Below are 13,928 nucleotides of genomic sequence, written 5' to 3'. Positions count from 1 at the left end.
TTGGAAAGCAGTATGGAGGTTCCTCCAAAGACTTCACACAAAGCTCCCCTATGACCCAGCAATCCTACTTTTGGGCATTTACCCAAATGATCACAAACAAGACCATACTAATACTACCAGCACAACTATGTTTATTGCAGCATTATTTACCATAGCTAAGATATGGAACCAACCCAGATGCCCCTCAGTAGATGAATGGATCAAGAAAATGTGGTATATATACACAATGGAATTCTATGCCTCCATCAAAAAGAATGACATTGCCCCATTTGTTAGGAAATGGAAAGACTTGGAAAATATTATGCTAAGTGAAGTAAGCCAGGCACAAAGAAACATAGGTCCCATGGTTTTCCCTATTTGCAATAACTAGTATATGTCTGAGACAAGCAGAAATGGTCAGATAAGTTGATGTTAGGAGAAATGAACCCCAAGATAAGGACTCAAATGGCTTTTCTTTCTTGCTATTGTTTCTAACATAATTTATAAGGTGACTTTTTTGTTGCTTTGTATGTTCCTCCCCATCATGGTATAATCCCTGTTTTCACTGTATTTGATGTTGGTATAATTTGGGGAGGGGCAGGGAATAAACAAATTATTTAAAAAGGAATACAGGTAGACCCATTGCAACAATGAAATGTACAAGATGTACAAAGTTTACAACTTTGGTGTGGTGAGGGGGAGATGGGAGGGCAGGAATGGTAAGGGGAAACAAAGGAGGAGGCAACAATGCTTGATAAGAAATGTATTCATTACCTTGCTCATGTAATTGCAACCCCTCTGTATGGTATTTTCACAATAAAAACATTAATAATAAAATATTAAAGAATTTGATATTACTTTTTGATATTTACATATGAACTTTTTTATTTTGGAAGAAAATTTTAATAATTTTTTAATGATTTGAAAGAAATTTTTATCTAAGAGGATATAAGCATGGGTTCATTGTACTCTTTCTGATGTTGAAATATTAAAATTTGAGTAAATAAAGGGGCAATATTATAATTGTTATGATAATGGCCATAACCAGGAGCAATGCCAGTAATCAATAACAACAATTTGAGGAAGGTCAAGATGAAATAGGGAGAGTGAAAGTGATGGTTTTGGTTGAAGGCATGCTGGATTTGAGGAATAAATGTACATGTAAAAGGAGATGTTCATAAACAATTGAAAAATATGTGCCTGGAATTTAAAAATGGCATCCATTGGGTGGGAATTATGATTTCTAAAGTATTTAGTTATGCATGTAAAAATGTTATTTTACATGTAATTACTTACTTAATTTAAGCATTATAGAAACATTCCAAACAACAAGAAGAACAAATTTCCAAAGGAACCAGGCAAAGATACTCCTAAAGGATAAGTTGATGGTAGTCTTGAGAGATCAGGTTCATATTGGTGGCACAAAGGTGAGAGAAACAAATTGAGAGATGGTTCTAAAGGCATTGTCAAGGTCACACAGATGAGTGAAAACATACATTTCACTCAGACTATTGGAGTATGAAAAGTACTCAAAGTCTGAAGATCAGTATGGTTTTAAACTTACATAGGGAGAGATTCAAGTGATTTACAATTGTTAAGATAACATGGTCTTAGATTCTGGAATGGTATAATCACAAAGTGAAATGTCAGTGAGATTGAGGAAGACATAGCTTTAAAGGATCAGTGGATAATTATCAATTAGATCAATTGAAAAGAGAAGCCAAGACAAATCTTTCTCCACCTGGAAAATCAATTGTGAGTTTTCAATGAATTGTTTGTGAATGGTGAACACACAAGGCAGATCACAGGTGATATATAATATTAATGATATCTGAACAGAGACATGGTTTTCATAAATTTATACAATCAATTGTTGGGAGAACAAAAAGTAATTCTTAAATGTGTTAGTGTTAGAGAAAGATGACTCCATGTTTTGTTTGGAAAAATAAAGTAATAGGCTGGAAAAATTACATAAAATGCTATTTTTTATAAATTTAATATTGTGATCATGTAACAAAAACTTTGGCATGGACTAGAAAATGAATCCAAAGTTCCTTATAGATAAATTAAGATCCCTAAAATTTTGTCAATAGAATGATTTAGGAATGCACTTATTAATGAAATGAAATAGATATCTAAACCAATAATAACCTCTTCTACAGGGGTCGGTTGGAATATTTTCCTTATGCATCACAAACTAGAGTAGGTTGTTGTTAACTGGAAGTGTTGTGGAATGGGAAGTAAAATGACCAAGAATGAAAACTCAAAGCTGTGGTTGTGGAGGAAACTTTATAGCTTAGAGAAAGAGGTAAGGCATGTATTGCAAAGATCTTCCTAACTTTTAAAGTAGGGATATTATTATGTCCCATTGTCACAGCATGTGGGAAAGCAAAGTGCCCAGAATAGAAAAAAAAAGCTACAAGTGACAGTCTCACATAAACAGTGATACATCCCCAGGGTTATAAGTGATTCAGCATCAATATTTGGCAGACATAATGAAATTACAATGGTCCCCAGAAAGAGCCAATACTCAAAGTGAACTTTGAGAAATTGCACATCTAGGGACAATTTCCAATGAACATGTGTTCTAATAGAACAGATCATCTTAGATAAACAAGAATCTGTACATTAGACTAATATTCTGCAATATGAGAAGAGTTATAAATGCACATTACTTATATTATCCAAGGAGGATTTTGTTCATTTTAAATTGCCTTCACACTTCAGGACTATAAAATCCCTAACCAAATACTATAATAATAAAGGCCAAAATACCATCCTAGGCCTTTTCTTCATTGCAATTCTTTTTAATCTTACATTGTTATAATTCTTTTATGCATTATGTTATACATGTTCTGTTTTATTTTGGTTGCTCATTTGCTTTTATCTGAGGTGCCTAAATTGTATCTGTCCAGGCTACTTTTTAATACACTAGGGACTTTTAACCAAATAGATAAAAAAGTCAAAGAATTTTGAAGGAACTATTGTTGCCCAGACTAACTTACATATTGCTATTAGGATGGTCAACTCTTAAAAGGCTCTTAGAGAAATGGGGTGGCAAATCCATTAAATTTTTGAAGAAATCATTCTCAGTGATAATGAGTTCTGAGTTTGTTATTTTTTTCTTAGAGAAATAACTTGGAATTTTTTTTAAAAAAAAGCTTTCAAATAAGAGAAACCATGGGACCTATATTTCTTTGAGTCTGGCTTACTTCACTTAATATAATTTTTTTCCAAGTCTTTCCATTTCCTAACAAATGGTGTGGTGTCATTCTTTTTGATGGAAGCATAGAATTCATATATATATATATATATATATATATATATATATATATATATCTCACATGTTCTTGATCCATTCATCTACTGAGGGGCATATCTTAGCTGTGGTAAATAATGCTGTGATAAATATAGTTGTGCAAAAAAAGGTCAAAAGCTGTGTACATATGACCATGTAAGATGATGATAATCAAAATGAACCCCAAAATATGGACACAAGTGGTTTTTTTCTTTCTTGCTATTGTTTTTAATGTACTTATAATGTACTATGTGATTTTTTTTGTTTCTTTTTATGTTCTTCCCTCACGGTATAACCCCTGCTTTCACTGCATTTGATTGTGTTGCCCTGCATCTTATATATAAATTTTTCTAATTTGGGGAGGGGAAGGGAAATAACAAAATGCTAAAATAAGAATACAGGTTTAGGGCTGGGAAGGTGGCTCAGTGGTAGAGTGCTTGACTTGCATGCATGAGGCCCTAGGTTCGATTCCTCGGCACCACCTGAGCAGAAAAAGCCAGAAGTGGGGCTGACACTCAAGTGGTAGAATTCTAGTCTTCAGTTGAAATGCTGAGGGACAGCGCCCAGGCCCAGAGTTCAGGCCCCACAACGAAAAAAAAAAAAAAAAAAAAAAGAATTCATTGACCCATTGTAACAATGAGATGTACAAGACACTATGTTGAAAACAAACTTTACAATTTCAGGGAGGGGGGAGGAGGGAGGAGTTGGGGAAGTGGGGAGTGAAGGGATGATAGGGGAGGAGGTAACAATGCTCCATAGGAAATGAACTATCACCTTACTCATGTAACTGTTACCCTCTGCACAGTATTTTTAATATATATATGCATATATATGAAATAAGAAATAAAAATGCTTTCATGCCAGGCCCGAGTGTCTCACGCCTAATTAGTTCCTGGGGGGGGGGGGGGGGGGCGGGGCTCAGATCTGAGGAAGGAAAGTTAGTGATACGCCTGTAAAATTATAGAGAATCAGGCCCCAGTCAAAGTCTCAGTACCAGCACACACACACACAGACACAGAGCTTTGTGTTCAGCACATTTACTGATGATCTGAATACTGAAAATAACCCTAATTTATAACTCTATTTTATAACTATAGGGACAGAGTTCTGTGTGCCTAGCTGACTAATTGCAGACATAAAATATGTATACATTCTTAGTGGTTAATTTTATAATGATAACATTTTATAAATGATAAATTTTATAAATGATAAAAATGTACTGATATACCACTAAATTATAAATATACAAAACAAAAATCTGGCACGAAAGGAATATTTTTTCTCTTCTTATTTTATTGTGAAATACTGTACAGAGGGGTTACAATTACATGAGCAAGATAATAAGTACATTTCTTAACAAGCATTGTAGCCTCCTCCTTTGTTTCCCCTTCCCATCCCATCCTTCCCCCCCCACTTCCCTCACACAGTCCTCCTCCCCCCCCCACCAAAGTTGTAAAGTTTGTTTTCGACATAATGACTTGTCTGTCTCATTGTTGCAGTGGGTCCACCTGTATCCCTATTTAAACGATTTGTTTTTCCCTTCCCCTCCACAAATTATACCGACATGAAATACAGTGAAAGCAGGGGTTATACCATGGGGGAGGGACATACAAAGCAACAAAGAAATCATCTTATAAATATGTGAGAAACAATAGCAAGAAAGAAAAAAACATTTGAATACATATCTTAGGGTTCATTTCCCTAACATCAACTTATCTGACCTTTTCTGCTTGACTCAGACATATTCTAGTTATTGCGAATATTTTAAAAAGATTATCTATAGTTGGAGTCTCCATGAGATTACATACACTCTGCCATTTTTCCTACATTTAAATTTTTCATGTTTTCTATGACTGAGTTATTATTCAAACATAAGGCTGCATTATACAATTCAGATAATGGTGTGTACCTCACTGAGCTCATATAAAGGCACATGGGAAGAACTGAGAACTACTATTCGTGACAATCATCACAGATGTAATCATGGCACCTCAGATACATTACAGCCATTTTCTTGAATTTCTGAGCTCCAAATACAATTGGCAAAATGAACATTTTCATTGGTTGTTTCATTAGAACATCATGCCATTACTTCTTATGACACGACTAGTAGCTATCAATGTCCAATTTCAGTAATATAAAGAGTAGAAGGCCCAAGAAAACAGTATCCTTTAATAGGTAGGAGAAAAAATGAATTGCAAGGGCTTGTGGCCTGATTTAGGAAAGCTAGGAGATGTGGTTGGCACATTAAGCTCTGTATATTGTTCATTATAAGGCATACTGCTAGTTAATGTTTTCTGACAACTCAGAAGATCCCCTAATGAAACTACAGCACAATTTGAGTTACACCTTAGAACTTATATTATTTTACTCAGACTACAGGCTATAATAGATTTCTTCATATCACTTATGTAAACACAGAAAATGGAATAGAAGAAAATACACTTGATGCTTCTGTTTTTTACATGCTACCATCACATAAATTGATGATGGGATTTTTGGGGTATATTCCATTGTCTAATTTGGAATAACAACTGTGTTCACATGTGGTGACAACTAAAGTTCTGAGATGGCTTATTAAAATACTTCAGTTTCTTTGATACTGAAATGTGTTTGCTAGTATATCTGAGAGCTTCTAATTACTGCTATCTTTGTTGACAGTCCATGTTCCTGTTATCTCTCTTTATTTCCATGGTTGCTATTGCATATTTGGCTTCACTCTCATGATACCCCCATTGTCCTCTCAGGGGCTGTCTACAAAGAATCTGGTCCTGCTACCCATTATCTGACCTCTCATACTTGTGTTTGACATATGAATGGAAGCATCCACAATCCTGTAACTCTTGCATTATTCATGTCTTCCAAACCAATATCACATACATAAGGCCAAGGCCTGCTGCCTGTTCAAACAGCAAATGAGTTAACTTGGAGCAGGGCTGAAATGGTTTTGAAGTGCAGGTGGTAAAATGGATCATGGGGAAACAACTTCATAAGTGGCCCTGTGTAAGCAGGGAACTGTCACATTATCTTTTCAAGGGAAAGTCTTTCAAATGAAGTTAGCACACCCTAGAACTTGGATGGGTGGATTTTCTGATTCCTGAGATACTTTCAATGCATGGTTACTTTAGTACAGTGTAAAGTACTTGTATTCTTTTTAAGAGACTTAAGATTTTCAGAAGCCATGCCTTCCTGTGCTCCAAGTTCACAAGGGCTTTTCTAAGTAACTGCAAGATTTTTGAGTCATTTCCAACAAGACTTTTGTTTCTTATTTTCTCCCCCACATTATTTTGTCTATCACTTTAGGAAAGAACAAAGTAGATTCAAATCCTTTGCCAGACTGTACCATGCATAGCATCTAATTTCCATCACAGAATTCATTTCACTCAGAGACATCATTAATACATGCTTTAATAATACCTATAGTTAATACAGATATAATTATAGATGGATATTGTTGAGTATATATTTACATATATGCATATATAAATAATTTAATATATATTAAATATACCTGCTGCCTACTTATTATGCTTTATCTTCTTTAACATTCACGTTATTTGTTGTTTTCTGTATTTATTCCTTTGCTAACAGTTTTACTTCTTGTCCTCCTATGTTCTTGGTTTAGTGGAGATCTCTATAGTCTCTTTTCTACTCTTTTAATTAAACCTTAAAACTGGGCAAACACATTATATGTAAATTTAGCTACTGATTATTCTCTCATTTCTCTGGTTATGTGTGCTCTGATAAAATGGTTTTCTGTTTGCATTTTCAGCATTTGCTTAAACTTGGATTATAGCATCAGTTACAATTACCTTTATGCACGATTATTATTTTTTACACTATTATTTTGAGTACCCTTATTCTAAGTATATTGATATAACCTGATAAAAATTTATATGCAGTGTGATTCTGTAATATATGTATGCATGGTGAAGTGATTACCACAAACCAAGTATCTCATATAGATAAGACTTACTTTTGCATTTGGTATATATTTGTGATCAGAATACTTATTCTAGATTTTCTTAGAAAATTTCAAGTAAATAATGCAATATTAATAGCTACAGTCTCCATGCTATACATTGGGTTTCCAGAATATAATCACACATTTAAACAATTTGGAATCCTTGTACATTTTAGTCAACAACTCTTTATATTGTTTATGATGCTTTGAAATTTTAATATAATGAAATAAATACAATTAAATATATAAGTTCTTCTAAATGTAAATATATATTCATGTTTTAACTTCAAGAAATGAAATATACTATAGAAGTAAACATATAATTATATTGATCCCATCACATAATAGGAAAATAATAGGAATAGACTATAAACCTGGTTCAGGTATCCCATGCCTATAATCCTAGCTACCTCAAGAGACTGATAATCAGAATATGGATGTTCACAGATAACTTAGGCATAAAAGTCTGCATGACTCCATTGCCCTAATAACCAGCCAAAAGGCAGACTTGACGTGTGGCTCAAGTATTAAAGTGCAAGATAAGCAAGCAAGCAGAGGAAGTATGAGAATGCTGACAAGTTCAGCCCCTGCTGCAAATGCTAGTACTAACAAAAAAATAAATGAATAAGTAAAAAGGATGGACTATAACTTAATAAAGAAGACAATAGTGTTCTTCTCTTTGCTGTTAACATCATTGATCTACACATTATGCAGTTTTTCTTCAAAGAACCTGGAAAGTAAGAACATATTTATAGGAAGATTAATCCAGCATGGTATGTTATTTGTAATTGAGGTCCATATTGGTTCTTAGAGCTATTTCAGTACCTTGGAAAATTCTGCATGCATGGGCATTAGCAGACTATTTATTAAAGAAGGTTATATTCAGGATGCATTATATTTTCCTTCTTGACATCATAAATCAGACTACCTTGAGCAATTAAATTTGCACAAAATGAAGACAAAAATTCTTTTGCCAAGAAAGTAAAAGATTATGATAACTAGAAACTACGTGTGACAAGTATTATTTGTCTTGTGGCTATAATTTGTTCAAGTGTGTTATCAAGGAAGGTCATTACTAGATTGTACACTGAAATGTTAACATGAGGCAGAAACAATGGAACTGTGAAACTACATGATGAGAATAAAAAACACATATGCTAGTATTTGTGAAAAAGTTATTAATTATGATAAAATATTCCAATAACTACTATTTCTAGGTACTTAGATTGCATTTTTTTTATTTTTCTGGTAAGAATTGACACAATGAAAATCATGAACTGAAAGAACTAAGTATCTGATGCCTGAGAGGTAGAGATTGGAAAATGACTATCCAAAGCCAACCATGGCAGAAAACAGAAATAGTTCTGAGATTCCATCTCAATGAATAAATGGCTGGGTCCAATGCTGTACATATGTCTTCTCAGATCAAATAGGAAGCAGAAATAGCATTGCAGTGCAGGCTAGTTGGGGCACAAAGTGAGACTTTATTTCTAAATAATGTTAAAAAATAACCAGCACTAAAAGAAGTTTTGGAGTGGCTGAAGTTGCTGAAAGCTTTCCTAGCAATGAGGCTCTGATTTCAAACTTCAGTCACACACACACACACACACACACACACACACACACACACACACACACACACACACATTAAGAACTAAGAACCTAGAATTAGAGAAAAAAAATTTTAAAGTTTTCCATGAAACTTCAGTAGAAAGCTGTTTCCTTCATAACGCAGATGTAAAGCAAAGGTTGGCATGGTAAGAAATGCAGCAGTCAGGATAATTAGATTTTAAAATTCCAGGATACATTTCATCTTGAAATCTTTTCTCTGAATTAGTATTTGAGCTCCTACTGAATATGAATTATCCGGCTAGGCTTTTTAGAGTGTAACAATTTATTTTCATCACAGCTGACTATCTGCAAACCTGCAAAAATTTGATGAATTCAAAGATGGTCTGCAGAAAAGCTTTGTTTCAAATGGGCATATACTATTCAGGATACTTCAACTTTCATTAAAATAAAAAGTATAATACCAGAAAATCAGTTGAGTGGTTTGGTGTAGTTTATTTGATAAGGTAAATATGTAGACATTACTTATGGACACAACTTACATATATTTTTTCATAAGCATCTTGGTCTCTTCTTCTAATCAGCCCCACTTAAACTCTCTACCGCTATGAGAACAATTCATTAAGATATCAGAAGAGGCCAGCATAAGTAACTCACCACTAAATACTAATAAAATAAAAACCTTAGTCATATCTAAACTTCCATTTTGATTCAGACCTTTACAGGCACATCTCATTGTTTGCCAACCTAATCATTATTACTGACTCTAAAGTTAGCTACTAAGAAGCAGGCTGTATTGAAATAAAACTAGAAATTTTGGAAATATGGAGCACTTCACCAACTAGAATTTCTGCCATTTTTTTTGTGAAGACAGCTCTCTTTTTTTCCCTCAAGAATTACACAAAGGTGAAAGGTTGCAGGTATTTTCTCAGCAGGCCATACACTAAACTCACCTCAGTCTCCCATATGAAACACCATTGGCTTTCTATTTCATGACAAGGAGCATTATGGGGGTTAGTGATGTGACTATTCAATAATTATTCAGCCACATCTTACTGAGTCCAATAAAAATATTGAAAAGAGTTCAGAAAGGGCTCTAATCAGGAAACCACGAATGGTCCTCAAGCCATTGAAGAACCTAGTCCAACAAACTTCCAAAATGTTGTTTTTGATATTAGCAAGCAATGTTATGCTAGATAAATTGTACATATGTAAGCTTTAGGATCTCAGTCTCTCAAATCCTGGTAATACTAATACCTATTTCATATACAATTGTTATGGTTCCAATGAGATAATGCATTTTTTATCAAATAGGCACTCAACTAATTCCCCAAAGCCATCGAATATTTTAAAGGTAATCATAGTATCAAGTTTTTAATAAACAGTGGAAGAAAAGGAGTTGTTATTATAGACAACCTAAAAATTAGATACAATTTTGATCACACAACTCTGTGCTTCTTATTCTAAAAATGTATAATTCTTATAATTTGTAGGAATAGTCAAAGCATATAAAGCTAGTGAAATGCCTATAAGTAAGAGGAAGAAAATAAATATAAGTTATCTAAGCCATAGAATATTGAAGATTTTCCTTCACTTTCCTCATAACCCTTACATAGAGAATACATCTATTGCAACTAACACTGGTCTGGTTAACTTTCAGCCTCATTAGGATGAATGACTCATTTTTGCTGTTTATAAAGGAGGTAGGTACTTCCTGCATCAATATCAAGAGAATATGTTTTTTTACAGGAGCACACTAAACTATCAAAGTGGCTTTTCATTAAATGGAAGTGAAATTTTCTGTCTCATCCTTAATCTCTTCTTTCTCTATTTGGTCTTCAAAAACTCTGGATCATGAAGCTAATGGTTAAGTATGTCTTCAATGATACTGTAAAAGAAGAACTGCAAGGGAACTGAATGAAGTAGAGGGCCAGGTTATTGCTCTTTCTAATAATCTTTGTATTTCTATTCCTTGGTCATAGTAAAACAATTCATAAATTTTCTATAAAAACTACATATTGAGAAGCTATAGCACTATATAGCCAACTTAATTAGGGCAAGAGTTTAAAATAAAGAATTAACATATAAAACTTAAGCACTACCCAGCTACCACTGTAAGATGGAGACATTATTCATTGTTGTTTGAAAGGGCCTAGATTTGCTTCTGTAAAAATTTTCAATACACTTGGATAGTTATTGAAAGCTTATGTGGTGCCCACAGGCAGTTATTCTGTTCAAAGTAGTGGTCAGAGGTAACCTCAGCTTTGAGCTAAGGAACAGCTGCTGTGTACAGAGATTTCAGTTCATTGACTCTACAAAACCCTAAGGAATAAATAACCTTTGACTTCCCAAGGGAACTTTCTTATAATAGGTATAGAAGCACAAATAATATCTGACAAGCAGAAGATGAAAACTCTGGTAAAAATATCCTAACACACTTTTTAGAATTTCTTCATACCTATTCTGTATATTAGAGGATTTTTTTATTTTTATATTTTTTATTTTAAAAATTCTGTACAGAGGGGTTACGGTTACATGAAGAAGGTCATGAGTACATTTCCTATCAGCATTGCCACCCCCTCCTTTGTTTTTCCCCTATTATCCCTTTCTCCCCACATCCCCAATTCCTCGCTTCCCCCACCAAAGTTCTAAAGTTCGTTTTCAACCTAGTATCTCCGTATATCTCATTGTTACAATGAGTCATCCTGTACCCCTATTTCAGAATTTTGTTATTTCCCTTCCCCTCCCCAAATTAGAAAAAGTTATATACGAGATGCAGGACATCAGAATCAAATACAGTGACAACAGGGGTTATACTGTGGGGGAAAGAACATACAAAAGAAACAAAAAAAATCACATAGTACATTATAAAAACTTTAAAAACAATAACAAGAAAGATAAAATTTCTTGTGTCCCTATCTTGGGGTTCATTTCTCTTAGCATCAGCTTATATGGCATATACACATAGTTTTTGACATCTTCTGCTTGTCCTAGACATATACTATTTATTGCAGATATGGGAAACCATAGGCCCTATGTTTCTTTGGATCTGGCTTACTTAATGTAATTTTTCCCAAGTCTTTCTATTTCCTAACAAATGGTCCAGTGTCATTCTTTCTTATGGCTGCATATATGTTTATATATCACACTCACACACATAAATATATGTATGTGTATATATATATATATATATCACATTTTCTTGATCCATTCATCTACTGAGGGGCATCAATACCAAACTTCAAACTTTATTACAAGCCATAGTAATCAAAACAGCTTGGTACTGGCACAAGAACAGACCTGAGGACCAATGAAATGGAATGGAAGACCCAGAAATGAACCCACAGACCTATAGCCAGATAATCTTTGATAAGGGAGCTAAAAAAATAGAATGCAGCCAGGCGCCTGTGGCTCACTCCTGAATCCTAGCTACTGAGGAAGCTGAGATCTGAGCATCTCAGGTCATAGCCAGCCCGGGGAAGGAAAGTCCGTGAGACTCTTATTTCCAATAAACCACTAGAAAACCAGAAGTGGTGCTGTAACTCAAGCGGTAGAGTCCTCACCTTGAGCTGAAGAGCGCAAGGACAGTGCCCAAGCCGAGTTCAAGCCCCACGACCCACCAAAAAAAAAAAAAAAAAAAAAAGAATGGAAGAAAAACAGCCTCTTCAGTAAATGGTGTGCTGGCAAAATTGGTTAAACACCTGTAGAAAATTAAGCTAGATCCTTATATATCACCCTGCACCAGAATCAACTCCAAATGGTTCAAAGACCTCGGAATCAAAGCAGATACCCTGAAAACATTAGAGGAAGGAATAGGAGACACACTAGGACTCCTTGGCACAGGCAGAAATTTTCTTAGTAAAGACCCAGAAACACAACAAATCAAAGAAAAGTTGGACAAATTGGATTGCATGAAACTGCAGAGCTTCTGCATGGCAAAGGACATAGAAAACAAGATTAATAGAAAGTCCACGGATTGGAGAAGATCTTCACTAGCCATACAACAGACAAGGGTCTCATTTCTAAAATATATTTAGAACTCAAAAAATTAAATCCCCAACAACAAATCCTCAAAGAAACAACCACCCAATAAATAAGTGGGCTGAAGACTTAACGAGAAACTTCTCTGAAGAGGACATAAGAATGACCAGTAGACACATGAAGAAATGCTCAACTTCTCTACCTACCCCCCCCAAAATGCAAATCAAAACAAATTTGAGATTCCACCTAACCCCAGTTAGAATGGCTATAATCAAGAAATCTAAATAACAGATGCTGGAGGTGTGGCCAAAAGGGAACCCAATTGCATAGTTGATGGAAGTGTAAACTTGTTCAATCACTGGAGAGTAGTACAGACGTCCCTCAAAAGACTCTAAATAGAGCTCCCCTAGGACCCAGCAATCCTACTTTTAGGCATTTACCCAAATGATCACAAACAAGACCATACTAAAGCTACCAGCACAGCCATGTTTATTGCTGCATTATTCATCATAGCTAAGATATTAGAGGATTTTTATGATCATATTGAATGAAAATTATGTGAGATATTAAACATGAAAAATAGAATTCAAGAGTTATTTCCATGTTTTAATGACATCAGTCTTAGTTGAAAAACGATGTTTCACACAGTACATTATAAACAACAATGAAAAACACCTCTTTTAACATACTGTGTGAAGTTATTTCTTTTTCTTTCAGGTTTTCCCCCTTTCGTTTATCACCTGTTGTCACTGTTTTTGATTCTGGTATCCTGTGTCTTGTATATACATTTATCTGATTTGGGGAAGGGTAGGGGAATAACAAAATGGTGAAACAAAGGACAAAGGGTGGAACAATGCAACAATGATTTTCACAACACATTATGTTAGAGAAGAACTTTAAATTTTGAGGGGGGATAGAATCAGAGGGAAGGAAAGTGGTAGAAAAATGAGGAAAGGGAATGATGTTTGACCATAAATGTACTCATAAACTTACTTACGTAACTGTAATACCTTTGCACATCACCTTTACAACAAGATAAATTAAAAATTAAATTAAAAAGAAAAATAAAAACAATGTTTCTTTTACCTATTTAGCATAAGAAAATTTATGTGGGGACTAATCTGAACATTTTTTTAA

Source organism: Dipodomys merriami, unplaced genomic scaffold (assembly GCF_024711535.1).
Source record: "Dipodomys merriami isolate MVZ:Mamm:240054 unplaced genomic scaffold, mDipMer1.0.p SCAF_24, whole genome shotgun sequence".
In the NCBI taxonomy this organism is placed as follows: domain Eukaryota; kingdom Metazoa; phylum Chordata; class Mammalia; order Rodentia; family Heteromyidae; genus Dipodomys; species Dipodomys merriami.
The sequence above is the reverse complement of the archived record's forward strand: the minus strand, read 5'-3'. Positions refer to the sequence as shown.